We start from the raw sequence: 14,394 nt of genomic DNA, 5'->3' as shown, positions 1-14,394 counted from the left end.
TAGTCATTCAGGAGAAGGTTGTTCAATTTCCATTTAGTTGAGCGGTTTTGAGTGAGTTCCTTAATCCTGAGTTCTAGTTTGATTGCACTGTGGTCTGAGAGAGAGTTAGTCATAATTTGTGTTCTTTTAAATTTGCTGAGGAGTGCTTTACTTCCAACTATGTGGTCAATTTTGGAATAGGTGCGGTGTTGTGCTGAAAAGAATGTATATTCTGTTGATTTGGGGTGGAAAGTTCTGTAGATGTCTATTAGGTCCACTTGGTGCAGAGCTGAATTCAATTCCTGGATATCCTTGTTAACTTTCTGTCTCATTGATCTGTCTATTGTTGACAGTGGGGTGTTAAAGTCTCCCATTATTGTTGTGTGGGAGTCTAAGTCACTTTGTAGGTCACTCAGGACTTGCTTTATGAATCTGGGTGCTCCTGTGTTGGGTGCATATATATTTAAGATAGTTAGTTCTTCTTGTTGAATTGATCCCTTTACCTTTATGTTATGGCCTTCTTTGTCTCTTTTGATCTTTGTTGGTTTAAAGTCTGTTTTGTCTGAGACTAGGATTGCAACCCATGCCTTTTTTTGTTTTCCATTTGCTTGGTAGATCTTCCTCCATCCCTTTATTTTGAGCCTATGTGTGTCTCTGCATGTGAGATGTGTTTCCTGAATACAGCACACTGATGGGTCTTGACTCTTTATCCAATTTGCCAGTCTGTGTCTTTTAATTGGAGCATGTAACCCATTTACATTTAAGGTTATTATGGTTATGTGTGAATTTGATCCCGTCATTATGATGTTACCTGGTTATTTTGCTCATTAGTTGATGCAGTTTCTTCCTAGCCTCAATGGCCTTTACAATTTGGCATGTTTTTGCAGTGGCTGGTACTGTTTGTTCCTTTCCATGTTTAGTGCTTCCTTCAGGAGCTCTTTTAGGGCAGGCCTGGTGTTGACAAAATCTTTCAGCATTTGCTTTACTGTGAAGTATTTTATTTCTCCTTCACTTATGAAGCTTAGTTTGGCTGGATATGAAATTCTGGGTTGAAAATTCTTTTCTTTAAGAATGTTGAATATTGGCCCTCACTCTCTTCTGGATCATAGAGTTTGTGCCAAAATACCAGGAGTTAGTCTGTTGGGCTTCCCTTTGTGGGTAACCCGACCTTTCTCTCTGGCTGCCCTTAACATTTTTTCCTTCATTTCATCTTTGGTGCATCTGACAATTATGTGTCTTGGAGTTCCTCTTCTCAAGGAGTATCTTTGTGGTGTTCTCCTTATTTCCTGAATTTGAATGTTGGCCTGCCTTGCTAGATTGGGGAAGTTCTCCTGAATAATATCCTGCAGAGTGTTTTCCAACTTGGTTCCATTCTCCCCATCACTTTCAGGTACACCAATTAGATGTAGACTTGGTGTTTTCACATAGTCCCATATTTCTTGGAGACTTTGTTCGTTTCTTTTTATTCTTTTTTCTCTAAACTTCTCTTCATGCTTCATTTCATTCATTTGATCTTCCATCACTGATAGCTTTCTTCTGGTTGATCGCATCAGTTACTGAGGCTTGTGCATTCATCACGTAGTTCTCGTGCCGTGGTTTTCAGCTACATAAAAATATGGAGCATTTCACAAATTTGCGTGTCATCCTTGCACAGGGGCCATGCTAATCTTCTCTGTATGGTTCCAGTTTTAGCATATGTGCTGCCGAAGCAAGCATGGTCCTGGCCTTTCTATTAGCTCTTAGTAAGATTACACATGCAAGCATCCCCACCCCAGTGAAAATGCCTTTTAGATCACCCGGATCAAAAGGAGCAAGTATCAAGCATGCACAAATGCAGCTCAAAACACTTTGCTCAACCACACTCCCACGGGAAAAAGCACTGATAAATATTTAGTAATAAGTGAGACTTTAAGCTATAGTGATATGCAGCATTGGTCAATTTCATGCCAGCCACCGCAGCCATACGATTAACCCAAGCTAATTGAACTTGGTGCAAACAGTGCTTAAGTTCTGCCCTCAATAAAGCTAAACTCCGTCTAAGTTGTAAAAAACTCCAGCTGAAATAAAATATACTATGAATGTGCCTTTAATATCCTGAAGACGCAACAGCTAAGACCCAAACTGGGATTAGATACCCCACTATGCTTACCCCTAAACTCTAATAGTTACATTTAAAAAAAAAATTTGCCAGAATACTACCAGCAACAGCTAAAAACTCAAAGGATTTGATGCTGCTTATATCCCTCTAGAGGATCCTGTTCTATAATTAATAAACCCCAATATACCTCACCACCTCTTGCCCAGCCTATATACCACCATCTTCAGCAAACCCTAAAGTGGTTATAGAGTAAGCACAAGTGTACACATAAAAACGTTAGGTCAAGGTGTAGCTCATGAGGTGGCAAGAAGTAGACTACATTTTGTATACCCAGAAAATCTCACAACAACCTTTATGAAATCGAAGGGCTCAAGGAGGATTTGGCAGTAAACCAAGATCAGAGTGCTTGGTTGAATAAAGCCATGAAGCATGCACACCCCTCCCATCACTCTCCTCAAATATTATTCTAGAAATTACTAAAAACTCTCTATGCACATATAGGGGAGATAGGTTGTAACATGGTAAACATACTGGAAAGTGTGCTTGGATAAACCAAAGTACAGCTTAACTTAAAGCATCTGGCTTACATCCAGAAGATTTTGTCATGACCTGATCACTTTGAGCCAACTCTAAACCCAAACTTCACTAAAAATATTATCAAACCATCTTAATCCAACGATTTACCTTAGAAAAAACTATAGGTGATAGAAATTTTCACCCTGGCATAATAGACATAATACCCTAAGGGAAAGATGAAAGAACTGAATACAGCATTAAAAAGCAAAGACAAACCCTTATACCTTCTGCATAATGTATTAACCAGAAATAACTTTACACAGAGAACCATAGCCAAGTTCCCCAAAACCAGATGAGCTACTCAATAACAGCTAAAACAGCACACCCGTCTATGTAGCAAAATAGTGGGAAGATTCATGAGTAATGGTGACAAGCCTACCAAGCCTGGTAACAGCTGATTTTTTTCAACTTTAAACTTACCCACAGACTTACTTAATCTCCCTGTAACTTTAAGTGTTAGTCTAAAGAGGGACAGCTCTTTAGACATTAGGAAACAACTGTCCTACAGGGAATAAAAAATATCACCACCATAGTTGGCATAGATGGCCCAAAAGCAGCCACCAATTAAGAAAGCGTTCAAGCTCAACATCTAATTATCTAAAATTCTAATCATCCTACTGAACTTCTAACATCACATTGGACTAATCTATTACTTAATAGAACCAGTAATGTTAATATAAGTAACATGAAGATATTCTCCATTGCATAAGCTTATATCAGACCCCAATAATCCACTGACAGTTAACAGCCTAATATTAATAAGCAATATAATAAACACCCTATTATTTATACTGTTAATCCAACACAGGTATGCTCTAAGGAAAGATTACAAAAACTAAAAGGAACTCTGCAAGTCTTACCCTGCCTGTTTACCAAAAACATCACCTCTAGCATTACGAGTATTAGAGTCACTGCCTGCCCAGTGACATATGTTCAATGGCCACAGTATCCTGACAGTGCAAAGGTAGAATAATCACTTGTTCTGCAAATAGGGACTTGTATGAATGGCCACATGAGTGTTCAGCTGTCTCTCACTTTTAATTAATGAAATTGACCTATCTGTGAAGAGGTGGATATAAACAAATAAGATGAGAAGACCCTATGGAGCTTTAATTCATTATTGCAAATAAAAACTCAAAAAAGCTGACAGGCTCTAACATACTATCCCTGCATTAAAATTTTTGGTTGGGTTGACCTTGGAGCATAATTCAATCTCCAAACAACCCAAACTAAGATGGCACTAGTCTAAGCGAGTTGACACACATTGACCCAATAATTTGATCAACAGAATAAGTTACCCTAGCGATAACAGCACAATCCTATTCTGGAGTCCATATTGACAATAGGGTTTATGACCTCGATGTTGGATCAGGGCATCCTAATGGTGTAGCCGCTATTAAGGGTTCACTTGTTCAAGGATTCAAGTCCTCCGTGATATGAGTTCAGACCAGAGTAACCCAGGTCGGTTTCTATCTATTTAACATTTCTCCTAGTATGAAAGGGTAAGAGAAATAGGACCAACTTCATAAAGCACCCTCACCGCATAGATGATGTTATCTCAGTCTAACAACTCACCACACACCCTGCTCAAAAACAGGGTTTGTTAAGATGGCATAGCCCAGCAATTGCATAAAACTTAAGACTTTATAATTAGAAGTTCAACACCTCTTCTTAACAATATGCCTATAATTAAACTTCTACTAATTATTCCCACTCTAATCGCTATAACATTCCTTACACTAATTGAACAAAAAATCTTAGGCTATATACAACTACACAAAGGACCTAGCACTGTAGGTCCCTACAGACTACTTCAACCATTCGTTGATGCAATAAAACTTCTCACCAAGGAACTGTTACGGCCCTCAACATCTACTATTACCCTTTATATTATTGCTACAACCCTTACCCTTTCTATTGTTCTCCTCTTGTGGACTCCTCTTCCTATACCAGATCTTCTAATTCCACACCAAACATAGGAAATATGTTCAACAAAAGAATTACTTTGATAGACTAAACAATGGAGGTTAAAATCCTCTTATTTCTAGAACTATGGGAATTGAACCTACCCCTGAGAACCCCAAATTCTCTGTGCTACTTATTACACCATGTCGTACAGTAAGTTCAGCTAAATAAGCTATCAGACCCATACCCTGAAAAAATTGGTTATACCCTTCCCTTACTAACTAATCCATTAGCTTAACTTATTATCTCCTTTACTATTTTCACAGGAACTCTTAGCACAATGCTAGGCTCATACTGATTTCTCATCTGAACAGGACTAGGAATAAATATACTAGATCTTACCCCAATCTTAATTAAAAAATTAATCCCCGCTCTAAAGAAGCAGCCACCAAATATTTCCTTACACAAGCAACCACGTCTATAATTCTCATGATAGGTGTCCTTTCCACTAACCTGTCCTGCAGACAATGAACAATAATAAACACTATTAATAAATTTTCATCTTTAATAATAATAACAGCCCTAGTAATAAAACTAGGAATAGCCCCTTTTCATTTCTGAGTCCCAGCAAAAACCAAAGGAAGCTCTCTAATATCTGGCATACTTCTCCTCACATGACAAAAACTAGCCTGTATCTTGATTATGTTTCAAATTTTCCATCAATAAACATGAATATTCTCCTATCTATCACAATCTTATTCATTATAGTGGGTGGTTGGGGAGGACTTAATCAAAAACAACTTCATAAATTCCTAGCCTACTCCTCAATTACTCACATAGGTTGAATAATAGCAGTACTAATTTATAACCCAAATATTACCATTCTAAACCTGATTATTTACTTTTAACAACTACTGCATTTCTAATACACAACCTAAGTAAAAGCACTAAGTGATTATACAAGAAGATATGCCAAATCTCCTTGTCTTTGAGGGTGACACCATTAACTGTGAGCTGGGGGTGTGTATGAGAGTCACAATCTCACGTGTTTCCTGGGCCATTGTATGATACTCTACAACATTTGAAGGCTTTATACAGCATTTATGACAGTTGCAAACGTCTCTGAGGCCTACATGCTTGTATGGATTCACGATCTTACATGTTGCCCTAAGCCCAGGTATAATAGTCAACATCTCTTCTGTAGGCTGAGTTCAAAACTGAGTTCCACTATTATGCCTGTCAGCTGGATCCAGAAATGAGTCACCATCCCACCTGTGGCCAGAGCCACATATGAAGGTCACAATTCCAACTTTGTACTGTATTCACTTTTTAGACTCAGTACCTTAACATTGGGCTTTGGATATGTGGGATGTTGACAACATTTGCTTTCACCTGGATGTGTAATCAAGAGTCCCAATCTTAATTTTTGCTGGTCCCTGTCATGAAACCCTCTGTACCACAAAGGGGTTTATGCATCATGAGTTAGTTTTGTAAAGTTCTGTGAGTTTGGTACAAATATGCAACCCAGAACAGGACCTTACTTATTGCCCCAGGCCTAGTGATGAAAGTTAAACTATCTCCTATTGTTTGAATCCCAATATGGGTTTGACAATCATCCCTCTGAACTGAAGTAAGGTATATGTCATAGTCCCATTTGTGGCCAAAAAATAGGCAGGAGGATAATATCACTTAGGTGCTGTGACAAGCAACATGTCACAATGCCCTCTGTAGGCAGGATATAAGAATTAGGGCCACATTAACTGGGTGCTGGACTCACCAGTATGACACTGTTCCACATGTGGAAAAAACCCAGCCAAGTTATAGAGCCAAAAGGCCTATATAATAGGCCCAGGATATGTCAAAATGCCTTCTGTGGTTCTGGGACAGGCATGAGAGTCACTTTATTATGGGGATGGGCCCAGCAATATGCCGTAATTCTCTCTATATGCAAGACCCAGGCAAACAAGTAACATTATCTGGATTCTGGGCCCTGCAATAGATGAAAATTTCTGTTTGTGTGCATGGTTCAAAAAAAAAAAGAGAGTCAAATACCTGAGTGCTGGGTTCAGCAATATGTCACAATCCCCCCCTTGTAAAGACCAGGCCAGAGAAGAGAATCACTTCACTTAAGTCATGAACTCAGAGATATATCCCAGTGTCCCCAGTAGGGAGGGCCCAGGCAGAAAAGGAGAGTCACATCACCTATGTGCTTCCTTAATTATATGTCACAATCTTACATGTGGGCAGAAACCAGACAGAAGAGCCACATCACCTGGGTACAGCCTCAAGTAATGTGTCACCATGACCAATGAAGACAGGTTTGAAGAAAAAAAGACAATCACATCACCTGGGTGCTGAGCTCATCAATATGTAAAAATTCCCTCTCTTGGCAGGGTCCAGGAGAAACAGCAGAGTCATGTCACCAATGCTTTGTACTCAGTGGTATGTCACAATTTCTTCAGTGGGCAGGATCCAGGCAGGAGAGGAAAGTCACATTATTCAGGTGCTGTATCTAGCAATATGTGACAGTGTCCCCTGTGGGCAAGGCACTGGCAGGAGAGACATATCACCTAGCCAATAGGCCTGGACATATGTGAAAATATCTCTTGTTTTCAAGACCCAGGCAGAAGAGTCACATTATCATGATTCTGACCCAGTGATATGTAACAATGCCCTTATGGAAGGGAATTTAAACCAAAAATCCCAAGCCTGTGGTACTAGGCAGAGGGATATGACACAATCTCCTCATCTTTAAGGGTGACACCATTAATAGCTAGGTAGTTGTGTATATTAGAGTCAAAATCTCACGTGTGCTCTGGCAATTGTGTGACACTCTCTACAACATCTGAGAACTTTATACAACATGAATGAGAGTTGCAAACCTCTCTGAGGCCTACATGTTTATATGGACTCACGATGTTACATATTGCTCTAAACCTAGGTATGATAGTCAACAGCTCTCCTATAGGATGGCCTCAGGAATGAGACTGCTATTACTCCTGTGAACTGGGACCAGAAATGAGTCACCATCCCATCTGTGGCCAGAATCACTTATGAAAGTCACAATTCCAACTTTGTGCTGTATTCACTTGTTAGACTCAGGAACTCAACAATGGGCATTGTAAATGTAGGATGGTAACAACTTTTACCTTCATCTGGGTGTGTAGCTGAGAGGCACAATCTTAACTTTTTCCTGGGCACTGTTATGAAACTCTCTGTACCACCTAAGAAGTTTATACATTATGAGTTAGAGTTGTAAACTTCTGTGAGCTTTGCACAAATATGCAATGGAGGACCTTACCTATTGACCTAAACCTAGTGGTGAGAGGCAAAATATCTCCTATTGGCTGAATCCCTAAAGAAACTTGATCATCATGCCTTTGAACTGAAGCAAGGTATATGTCATAATCCCATTTGTGGGCAAAAAACTAGGCAGAAGGTTAACATCGCTTAGGTTATTTGCCAAGCAATATGTCACAATGCCCCCTCTAGGCAGCACCTAGGAAAGAGGGTCACATTAATTGGGGGCTGGAGCCAACAATATGATACAACCACACATGGAAGAAACCCAGCAAAGTGATGAGAGCCAAAACACATACAGAATGGGCCAAAGATATGTCAAAATACCTTCTGTGGCCCTGGCACAGGCAGGAGAGACACATCATTAGGGTGCTAGGCTGAAGAATTGCTATAATTCCCTCTTTATGCAGGACTTAGGCAGAAGAGTTACATCATCTGGGTGCTGGGCCCTGAAATACGGCATAAGTCCTGTTCGTGGGCAATGTTCAGCAACAACATGAGAGTCGTATTACCTAAATGTTGGGCTCATGAATACAATACGTCACAATCATCCCATTGTAAAGGCCCAGAGAGAAGAGAGTCACATCACTTAGGTCATGGGCTCAGAGAGATATGGCCCAATGTTACCAGTAGGCAGGGCTCAGGCACAAAAAGAGAGTCATATCACCTGGGTGCTTCTTTAGGTATATGTCACAGTTGAATATGTGGGCAGAAACCAGGCTGAAGAAACCAGGCTGGAGACCCACCTGGTCCTGGGTACTGAGATATTCACCAGTCCCCTTTAGAAAAGGACCCAGGCAAGAGAGTTATGTCACCTATGTGCAGGTGCCGCCCTTATGTCACAATGCTCCATGTGGGCAGGGTCAAGCAGAAAGTCATATCACCTGGATGATAGGACCAGCAAAACATTACAAAGCCTTCCTTAAAGCATGGCCCAGGCAAAAGAATACCATCACCTTTGTGCCTGACCTAGCAACATGTCACTATTCCAGTGTGTAGGCCCCAAGCAGAAGAGCCATATTACCTACATGACAGGCCCTGTGATATGTCACAATGCCCTCTTTGGGGCATGGTCCTGGCAAAAGAGTATCATCACCTGTCTCCCTGGCCTAGGAATATGTCACTATCCTGCCCTATGTGTAGAGCCAATTTCAGAGAAAAGAGTTATGTCTTCTAAGTGATGGACACAGTGATATGTTAGAATGATGTCTGAGGGCATGGTGCAGGCAAGAATGAACATCACCTGGATGCTGGATCCAGTGATGTCACAATTCTTCCTGAGAGCAGGGCCCAAGCAGAAGAGACACATCACTTCAAGGTTGGACCAGGTAGATATCAAAATCCCATATGTAGGCTGGAAATGGTCTGAAGAATGAAATCACACAAGTGCTTGGCAAAGATTTATATCACAATTGAGGAATAAAATTGTAGGGATTAGATTTATGATACCACACATGTCCTGTTTTCATGTAGGACAGTTGCCTTCATCCATCTGTGATGGTGAAAGTCCTTACAGTCGACTGGCTGTGCATACAAGACTCACAGTTTCTTCTGTGTGCTAGGCCCTGTTATAACACTCTCTGTAAAACTGAAGGTTGTTATAAAATATGTGTGAGTGTTGTAATCTTCTGTGACCTTTGCACCTTTGCACCTTTGCACCAGAAGGAGATCCTGGACATCACTCATGTCCCTAAACCTAGTTATAAGAGTCAACATTTCTCCTATTGGCTGGGTCCACATATGAGTGTCATTATCATGCCTATTAGCTGTGCCTAGGTATATGTCACCCTCCTCTCTGTGATTATGAAACAGGCAGGACAACCACATGACCTAAATCCTAAGCCAGTAATAGTACAATATTCTCTTTGTAGGCAGGGCCTTAACAGAAAAGTCACAAAATTTGGGTGCTAGACCCAGCTCTATGGCATAATGCTCCCTGTGGAGAGTGTCCAGGCAGGAGAGGAGAGTCATATCACCTAAATGATGGGCCCAGGGATATGTCACATTGCCTCTTGTTGAAAGGGCCCAGGCAAGAGAGTCATGTCAATTGGATGCTGTGCTTAGAAATGCTACACTCTTCAACTGGAAGCAGGGTTCAGGCAGGAGAGGAGAGTCACATAACCTAGAGGATGTGTCCAGAGAGATATGTTACTACCCTTTCTGAGGACACTGTTAAGACACGAGAGTCGAATCACCAAGGCTCTTGGCCCAGGTATATGTCTAAATTTCTTCTGTGGGCTATAACTAGGTAGGATTATTAAATCACTCAGGAGCTTGGCAAAGGTATATTTGACAATAACACCTGTGGAAAGGTTCAGGGATGAGAGTTACCATCCCATGTATTTCATGGCTCCAGGTACAAGAGTCATTATTAGGCCTTTGATCTGGCCTCAGGTATATGCATAATATCATATGTAGGCAGGGAGAAGAAAGGAGTCACATCACCTGAGTGGGTGCTGGTCCAGTGAAATGTCACAATCCTCCTTGTGGGCAGGACTCTGGTGAAAAGTCACATCACTTGGGTGCTGGTTTTAGTGATATATCTAAATCTTCCCTGTGGGCAGGGCTTAGGCAGGAAAGGAGACAAACTTCACCTAGGCAATTGGCCTGGATGTATGTCACAATGGCCCCTGTGTGCAGGACCAAGGCAGGATGGTGACCTTACCTTGGGTACAGCAATATGTCACAATCTCTCTGGTTGTCAGGGCCCAGGCAAGACAGAAGAAACATCAGCTAGGTGCTGAGCCAAGTGATATGTTACAAAGCTTCCTATTGGCAGAACCACCCCCACCTCAAAAAAAAAAAAAAAAGAATCACATCACCTGTGTACACTATCCATTTATGTGTCACAATGCAACATAAGTGCAGGGCCAAGGCAGTAGAAGGAAGTGACATTACTCATATGATGGAGCTAGAAAAAAGCCACAGTGCACTTTATAGGAAGGGATCAGGCAAAGATATCCCATCAGTTGGGTGCTGGTATCAGTGATAATAAACAATGCCCTTTGTCAGATTGCCAAAGAAGGTGTTATACATTGCTTAGGTGCTTGCTGCATGTATGTCACAATTTCAACAGTGTTCTGGGCCTAGAAAGAAGAGTGAAAACACTCAGATGTTGGGCAAAGTCATACTTCTCAATCACACACTTGAAAATGTTCAGAAGTAAGTGTCACAGTCTCACACAAGTCCTGGCTTTGGGTATGGGAGTTAATGCCTCCTAAGAGTTGGGTCGAAGTACAGGAGTCACAGTCTCAGCAAAGGGCAAGATCCACATATAAGAGTCCCAATCCCACTTGAAGATTGTTCCAGTAGAAGAGTCAAAGCCCCACAGGACTGCTGAATCGTGGTTCAAACATCACCAAACCACCTGTGGCCTAGATTCATGTATGACAATAACAATTTCAAGCTTCAACTGCTTATGTGTGTGAGATTTAGTATCTCATTTGTAGGCTCTGTTCATGTGTGAGAATGACAATTGTGTCAGCTGGGTGTGGTTCCAAGAGTCACAATATCACCTGGTTGCTGGTGCCTATTATGACACTCTTTTTACCACTCAGGCTTTATATAACATGCCTTAGTAGTATACTTTTCTGTGAATTCTTACAGGTGGGAGATCTGGGACTTTACTCACGGCCAAAGGACTGGCTATGAGAGTCAAAATATATCCCCTGGCTGGGTCTAGGTATGAGAGTTATTATTGTGCATATGAGCTGTATCCAGGTATATGTCACAAATTCACCTTTGGACAGAGACAAGGCAGAAGAGTCACATCACGTTGGTGCTGAGCCAGGGATACATTATAATCTCCATTGTAGGCAGAACCAAGTCAGAAGAGTCATATCACCTGGGTACAGTCTCAAATAATATGTCATCATGCTCACTGCATACAGGGTTGAAAAAATAGTGGATAGTCACATTCCCTAGGTGATGGGCTCAGCAATATGTTATAATTCCCTCTCTTGGCAGAGTCTGGGACAAATAGGGGAGTCACATCACCTAGGCTTTGCACCCAGTGTTATATCACAATTTCTTCAGTGGGCAGAATCCATGCTAGAGGGGAGAGTCACATTACCCAGATGCTATATGTAGCAATATGTCACAGTGTCCCCTGTGGGCAGGGCACTGGCAGGAGAGACACATCACCTAGTTGATAGGCCCAGAGACATGTGATAATGTCTCCTGTTGGCTGGATCCAAGCAGAAGAGTCACATTATTATTATTCTAACCCAGCAATATTTCACAATGCTCCCATGGGAAATACTTTAAACCAAAAAGTCTCAACACCGGGGTAGTAGGCCTAGTGATATGACACAATCTCCTCATCTTTTGGAGTGACACCTTTAACTGTTAGCCTTGTGTGCATATAAGAGTCACCATCTCACTTGTGTTTTGGGTCATCGTATGGCACACTCTACAACATTCAAAGGCTTTATGCAACATGAATGAGACTTGCAAAAATCTCTGAGGCCTACATGCTTGTATTGACACACAATCTTATATATTGCCCTAAACCCAGTTATGATAGACAATATCTCTCTTATAGGCTGGTTCAGACAAGAGATCCATTATTATGCCTATGATCTGGGTCCAGAAATGAGTCACTATCTCACCTGTAGCAAGATCCATATATGAAATTCACAATTCCATCTTTGTACTTTATTTGCTTGTTAGACTCAGGACTTCTACAGTGGGCTTTGTAAATGTGGGATGGTGACAACTTTTGCTGTCGCCTGCATGTGTGATCAAGAGTCTCGATCTTAGCCTCTTGCTGGGCCCTGTTGTGAAACTCTGTACCATCCAAAGAGTATATAGAATATGACTTAGTGTTGTAACCTTCTGTGAGCTTTGTAACTCACAAATATGTAACTGATAACCTTATTTATTGCCCTAAGCATAATGATGAGAGGCAAAGTATCTACTATTGGTAGTACCCAAATTTAAGTTTAATTATCATTCCCATGAACTGAAGCAATGTACATTTCATAATACCATTTGTAGGGAAAAAACTTGGCAGGAGGATAGCACAACTTAGGTGCTGTGCCAAGCAATATGTCACAATGCCCTCTCTAGGCAGAATCTAGGAAGGAGTGTCACATTCACTGGGTGCTGGGCCCAGCAATATGACACAATTTCACATGTGGAAAAACTTAGCCAAGGGAGGAGAACCAAAACACCTACAGAATAAGCTGAAGATATGTCAAAATACTCTCTGTGGCTGTGCCACAGGCAGGACCATCATCAGGGTGCTGGGCCTACCACTGTGCAATAATCCCCTCTTTATTCAGGACTCTAGCAGAAGAGTAACATCATCTGGGTGCAATAGGTCAACATTTCCCTTTGTGGGCATGGTTCAGAAAAAAGATTGGAGTCACATTACCTAAATGCTGGGCTCAGCAGTATGTCACAATCCCACCATTTTAAAGGCCCAGGTAGGGGAAGAGAGTCATATCACTTAGGTCACGGGCTCAGAGATATGTCCCAATATCCCCAGTAGGCAGGACTCTGGCAGAAAAGGAGAGTCATATCACCTAGGTTCTTCTTTAGTTATACATCACAATGTAACACATGGGTAGGAACCAGACAGAAGAGCCACATTACCTGGGTGCTGGGTCCTGAGCTATGTTGCAAGGCTCCCTTAGGACAGAACCAAGGCAAAAGAGTTATATCACCTTTGTGCAGGTTTAACTTTTATGTCACAATACTCTGTGTGGGTGAGGCCCAAGCATTGAGTCATATCACCTAGGAGATAGGTCCAGTGATATGTCACAATCCTTACTGAGGGAAAGGCCCAGGCAGGAGAGTCACATCATCTAGAGGCAGGCCCATGTAGAGATCACAATCCCATATATGGGCTGGAGAGTCAAATCCCATAGATGCTTGGCAAATATTTATATCACAATCACATTGGCAGAATATTCCAGAGATGAGATTTACAATACCACACGTGTCCTGATTTCATGAGTGACAGCTTCATATATGTGAGATGTGACAGCACTTACTGTCTGCTGGGTGTGCATATGAGACTCACAATTTCACTTTTCTGCTGGGTTCTGTTATTACACCCTCTGTACAAGCCAAAGGCTTTATAAAATATCTGAGGCTGTTTTAATCTTCTGTGACCTTTTTATCAGAAAGAGATCTAACATAACACTCGTGTTTCTAAAGCAAGTTACAAGAGTCAAAATTACTCCTATTTGTGGGGTCCACATATGAGAGTCATTATCATGCCTGTGAGCTGTGCTTAGGTATATGTCAAAATTTACTTTGTGGTAATGAAACAGGCATGACAGCCACATAACCTAAATGCTGAGGCAGAAATGTTCCAATATTCTCCTTGTAGGCAAGTTCCTGGCAGAAAAGTCGCATAACTTCAGGGCTGTGCCCAACTGTATGGCACAATGCCCCTTGTAGGAAGTGTCCAGGCAGAAGAGGAGAGTCATATCAACTAAATAATAGGCACAGAGATATGTCACAATGCCTCCTGATGAAAGGGCCAGTCACATATCATTTCTGATTACAGTCATTTTAACTGAAGT

General features: G+C 41.4%; 1 long non-coding RNA gene, 1 other non-coding gene and 1 pseudogene across 21 annotated transcripts in view; 1 reads left to right on the top strand and 2 right to left on the bottom strand.

Annotated features, from left to right (window-relative positions):
* The window catches only part of LOC134810859 (uncharacterized), a 56,800-nt gene extending 43,201 nt beyond the window's left edge, over positions 1 to 13,599 (bottom strand). For 13 of the 20 annotated variants that reach the window (XR_010159511.1, XR_010159514.1, XR_010159513.1 and 10 more), the window contains exon 1: positions 13,457 to 13,538. This is a non-coding gene — a long non-coding RNA (uncharacterized LOC134810859). Of the gene's footprint in view, positions 1 to 10,303; positions 10,432 to 10,523; positions 10,610 to 13,456 lie in introns of those variants that run through there. The other 7 variants (XR_010159512.1, XR_010159516.1, XR_010159530.1 and 4 more) reach the window with 3 other exon arrangements.
* LOC112204350 (U6 spliceosomal RNA) lies at positions 1,589 to 1,695 on the bottom strand. The gene has a single exon (XR_002937904.1). It is a non-coding gene; the product is annotated as a U6 spliceosomal RNA (small nuclear RNA).
* Positions 2,730 to 4,262, top strand: LOC100499473 (MTRNR2L pseudogene; annotated as a pseudogene).
* Positions 13,600 to 14,394: the final 795 nt, after the last annotated feature.

The sequence above is a fragment of the Pan troglodytes genome, chromosome 7 (assembly GCF_028858775.2).
Source record: "Pan troglodytes isolate AG18354 chromosome 7, NHGRI_mPanTro3-v2.0_pri, whole genome shotgun sequence".
NCBI classification, from domain to species: domain Eukaryota; kingdom Metazoa; phylum Chordata; class Mammalia; order Primates; family Hominidae; genus Pan; species Pan troglodytes.
Note: the sequence above shows the minus strand (reverse complement) of the source record. Positions and strands in the feature narration are given on the sequence as shown.